We start from the raw sequence: 5,493 nt of genomic DNA, 5'->3' as shown, positions 1-5,493 counted from the left end.
GCAGTGAGCCAGGATCGCAGGTACCCACACACCCTCTGGAGTTAAGTCACACCTTCCGGCAGGAAGACACCCACCGCCTGAAAAGGAACATTTTTGTGTGGACACACACAATAGCCAGGCACAACTCTTAACAGGTACTTGTAGGGAGAATCATTATCATATAAAAAAACAGAAACAGACCCACAGGGGAACCAAGGTAACTGAGCCAAGACACAGATTTTTCAATAACTATGCATAAATAAAAGGAAGTAAAAAGCTTTGGACAGAATATTGGAAACAAAATTTTGGGGGAAAAGTACCAAATGGAAATTTTAGAACTGAAAAGTTATTCAAACTGAGAATTCAATAAATAAATATATTTTAAAAATTAGACACAGATGTTAGGAAAATTGGTAAACTACAATATAGATCAGAAAATGAAGAAAGACCAAAAGATAGAATATATTTTAAAGCATGGAAGAGATGGATTTGGGCAGAAAGTCTTAAATGTAGCTGGAATCCCAGAGGAACAATGGTAATGATGCCAAAGGTCTATTTGAAAACTACTTCTAAAACTACTTTAAAAAAGACACTTTCAGTCACTTAGTGATGTTGAATACCCCTTCTAAGACTCTGGCATAATTAGCATAGTTCATGTTGTAGGAAACTCTATAACAGACAATTCTGCATCTTTAATAAGCACAAGTGATGAAGGGCAGAAGTGATGAAGCAGGAACTAAGAGCTAGAGACTTAAGATGTAAATCAACTAATTACAGGATGTGAACCCTAATAGGGAAAAAAGCAACTGTGATATCCACAAAACCACCAGACACTTGGACAGCAATTAGATTACTTAAAAAAAATAGTTTTTGTTTATTCCATCCAGGTTTGACAATGGTTTGTGATTATGTTAGAACAGAAAGTTGTTTTTGAATGATACTGACCTATTTACAGCTGAAATGGCAGAATGACTGGATTTGCTTAAAAATAACACAGAACTGGTAAGCTTATGGAGTTATAAACTAGACTATTTGCATGAGTTAACTGTCAAACAGGATTTATCCAGTCTATTTTTTGCCTGTGTTCAAAATTCTCCATTGTGGAGCATAACTTCTCACAAGGCATCAGCTAGGAAAACCTTTTGCTTCTAGTTTTAACAGTGGAGAACTACAGAGAACAGGGCACCATGGTTTTTCATTCTCTAACTTTTACTAAACTATCACTGTAAGCCACATCCTAGGAATTTTTTGTTAGGAAAGACTCCACAAATAGGCTTTCATCCTATTTAACACATTAAACAGGTTTTAATTTTTGGTGACAATGAAAACAGGCAGACTTAAATTTGTGGTCTTATTTTCTCCACTTTATGTGACCAAATGCAGTTGGGCAAGCTTTCTATGTTGCACACTTCAAAAGAAATAGACAAAAATAACTCAAATTTTGTTTTTCATCATTATACACTTGACCTATTTCAAATTAGGTTCAGGTTGAACATCCTTTATCTGATATGTTGGGACCAGAAATGTTTCAGATTGAAGAGATCTGGGAATCTGGATTATGTATATAGATTTTACCTATTCTTTGAACATATGGAACCTAAAACTCCAAATTCAAACATTTCAAAGTCAAAACATTTTGAGCATGAATGATCTGCAACTTGTTTTACATTAACACCTATACAACAAAGAATACTGTTTATAGTGTCATTTATTTCTTATCTTCTCTTTAAAAGTGCGGATATAACCATGAAATCTCTCCCCTCACCTTGTATAACTAATAATAATAACCAGGTCTCAGCACCATGTTATGAAAACTAGAAACTGGGAGGTTGGAGGGAGCAAAAGTTTAAATATATTCATCCAGGAATAAATACAAAATGTAAACAATGACTTTAATATAGCTGACTCCACTGAATAAAAGTGGTTGGAAAACACAGATACCATAAAACATGAGCAATCACATTTAAAATATGGTATGTTTTTTAATAATCTGTGGTGATTTTATGCATCCTGTATTATCATAAGACAACACAGGTGAAAGATGCTCTGTAGAGCAGACGTTTTCTGGGAGTTGCTCCATGGGAATTCCACAGAACAGTGTAATGTTTATATTCGTTGGAATATAAACATGGAATTGAACACAGCATGCAAACCAAAATAAAGTCTTTCAAGTATTTAAAATAAATTTCCCAACATCATATCAAGGTGAAAAATGATTTCTGGTCATGTTTTCATACCAAGTATACAATTTCAAAGAATTTCTTATTTATACATAATATCATATGTAAGTCACAACCTGGCACTTCCCATTGATAGCTTAAACCTCCACCAGCTTTACTTTCTTACTAAAATACTAGACTTTTCTGGTACGAAACTTAGTCAGCTTCTGGACCTTAGTGTAGAACCGTCAGCCGAATTCTGTCTAACTTTATGATGGGATCTGTGACACTCACCTTTGCTTTTAAAATGTAAAAGCTACTAGCTATCAACAGGTATTTATCCATAAACACTACTCTAATTTTTATTCCTTTGCACAAAAATCCATCAATGATTACCAATTTTTTAAGCTATATTTATCCTCCTTAACTTTTAACTGGCAGTCTCCGTATCTTGTTCAACTCTTAACTCCTCTGATCATCCTAGCAAAACCCTCATCCCAGCATGGCTGGATCTCCAAGTCTCCAAACAGGATTCCCTTCTTTCTGACTCTAACAAGCCTTTCTCCAGAATGATAATCCTTTGAAGACTCCCCTACCTTGAGTGTCCCAGGCAGAAATGGTGTCTTCCTTTCTATGGCAGTTTGAACGTTCCGGGCACAATGGCATGATGCCACGCACACATAGCCAAGCTACATCTGCGTGTCGGCTGGCTTTACTGCACATAGCTGCTAGGCTTGCCTACTTAAGACCTGTAAACACAGCCTTTCCCTCATGGCACCAGCAGGCTGGCAGGAATAGAATATGGCTATTCTTTGATGGCCAAAGAAAAATGTAGGAACATGAAAAGAGGTGGGCAGTAACTTTACTTCTACTCTCAACTGACTATGGAGGAAGAGCAAAAAAAGAGCTCAGTCATTAACAGCAGAAAGAATGTCTTATTCCAACTGTTCTTTCTCTTCTTTGGGATCAGTGATGGTTGGTAAGTGTGATAGAATGCACACTGATAGAATGTACACTTTTCTAGAATGTCTTTGACTAATCCTCTGGTTTCTATTTTTTGTTCGAGACCAGGACTCAAATCTGATGCTTTCACTCATTGACCGGCATTCTACCAGTCATACCTCCAATCCCATCTGGTTTCTTAAAGATGGATACCAACATCCAGAATTATAACTTCAAAACTAGAAAACATGGGATGATACATGGCTGAACTAGGTAATCTCATATCAAAATTACTTTTGTATACTGAATAAAAATCATTGTAGAGGAAAGCTACTGAAAGGAAGGTCACCATAAATAGGTAGCAGATTGGGATGGGAATGTAGCTCAGTGGTAGAGTGCTCGCCTAGCATGCATGAAGCCCAGGGTTTGATTCCTCAGTACCACATAAACAGAAAAGGCCAGAAGTGGAGCTATAGCTCAAGTGGCAGAGTGCTAGCTCAAGTGGCAGAGTGCTAGCTCAAGTGGCAGAGTGCTAGCCTTGAGCAAAAGAAGCTCAGGGGCAGTGCCCAAGACCTGAGTTCAAGCCTCAGGACTGGCAAAGAAATAAAAAGGTTTTTTAAAAATTAAAAAAAAAATAGGTAGCAGATTAAAAAAAAAATTATGGAAGAGCTAGGAGAGTGACTCACATAATAGAGCTCCTGCCTAGCAAGTCTGAGCTCAGTTCAACTCCCAGAACTGGAGAAAAAAAAAAAGGAAAAACAAAACAATCTAATTTTTTCTTACCATTCTAATTCATTTTACTTAAGTAATAGCAAGGGCAAATAACTGTTGGTTTATCCATATGATGCAATTTTCAAATTACATTATAAGAAATATGTGTGTGTATATACACACACACACACACACACACACACACACACATATATATATATATATATATATATATATATATATATATATATTTGTTGATAGTCTGTGTTTCACTAACTGGAATTTAAAACTGTATTTTAAAAATTGCAGATTAAAATTCAACAGTTAAACCTCATCCTGAAAAGTAAAATTGACCTAGAGTCAAGGTAGTCTTACAAATTACAAAGAAAATGCTCACACATTCACGCGCACACACACACACACATACTCTTCTTGTGTTTATATAACCATTTTGAGGCAGTATTAAAAAAAATCTGATCAAATATTCTAAGAGAAAAATAATTTCTCTTAATAACTCATAAATAGGTACTTTGAAAAGTTTCAAAATCAGTACTAATTTCTAGTGCAATAAAGTAAACTTAACTGCAGAAGAAATGGAAAATGACTATTAGTTCCAAGACTGCCCTGTAACAGGAGACACTTGCTTGGCTAGCATGGGAGATGCAACAGCACAGCCACGTGGTCAGAGAACACACTTGCTTATAGTACTTCAGTTACTCAGGAGAGTTCAGTAATCCATGACTAAAAACTTAGAAGTACCATAAATCCCAAATTTGGATTCTGGATAAAGAAAATAATTACATATCTCAAACACTGAAAAGCATTATCTAATGGCTGGGATGTAACTCAGGGCAGAGTGTCTAACATATACAAGGCCTTGGGTTTGATTGTCAGCACTACCAAATCAAGAAAACATCAGCTAAATCTACAGTGATCTTGAATCAACAGATTAAGGTACATGATCCAGTCCTACAAATAGAAAATTCTAAACCATGAAATTCTATTTCAAATATAAAATTATTTAAAAAGACACATAATTACTACTAACCTATGTATACAAGTATATAAAACACAAGTGAAATTTGTGTTTAGACTTGTGTCTAACTTATAAGGTGTATATATATATAGTCACCTATTTAAACATCCCCCCAAATCTGAAAGTTATGGTAGCAAGCACTTCAGCACAGCACAATGACCCCGTGACATTCCCCATGTGCCAGGCCCCTGCCCTAGAGTCTCACAAAAAGTGAAGTGGGCACGGTTTTCCTCCCCATGTTACAGAAGAAACAGCCAGACTTGGGGAGAATGAGCACTTGCCAAAGAGCCCAGCTGTCTCAAGTTGATGTTCACAAACACTACAATGACTAAATGACAAACACTAAAATGAGTACATAAAGCATGTGAATGTATTTCTGTAAGGATCTCTTTCCTACAAGGAGGGAAGTTCCCAAAACCAAAGGGAGAAAGTTTGGAGAAAACCAGGCAACGGTTTAGTAGAAATAGATTTTATACCTAAAGACAGAAAAACTACCCTTTAAAAAGACTTACCAGTATTTTCAAATATTGGACCTTGAACACCTTGAATGCAGTGAATGAAACAAACCTACATTTATGTTTTAAAAGCATAAAACAACTAATTTTACTTTATGTATAAATAAGAGCACTTTGTTTGGAAAACAGAAAACTGCATATTACAAGAGTA

The sequence above is a fragment of the Dipodomys merriami genome, unplaced genomic scaffold (genome assembly GCF_024711535.1).
Source record: "Dipodomys merriami isolate MVZ:Mamm:240054 unplaced genomic scaffold, mDipMer1.0.p SCAF_51, whole genome shotgun sequence".
Taxonomy (NCBI): Eukaryota; Metazoa; Chordata; class Mammalia; order Rodentia; family Heteromyidae; genus Dipodomys; species Dipodomys merriami.
Note: the sequence above shows the minus strand (reverse complement) of the source record.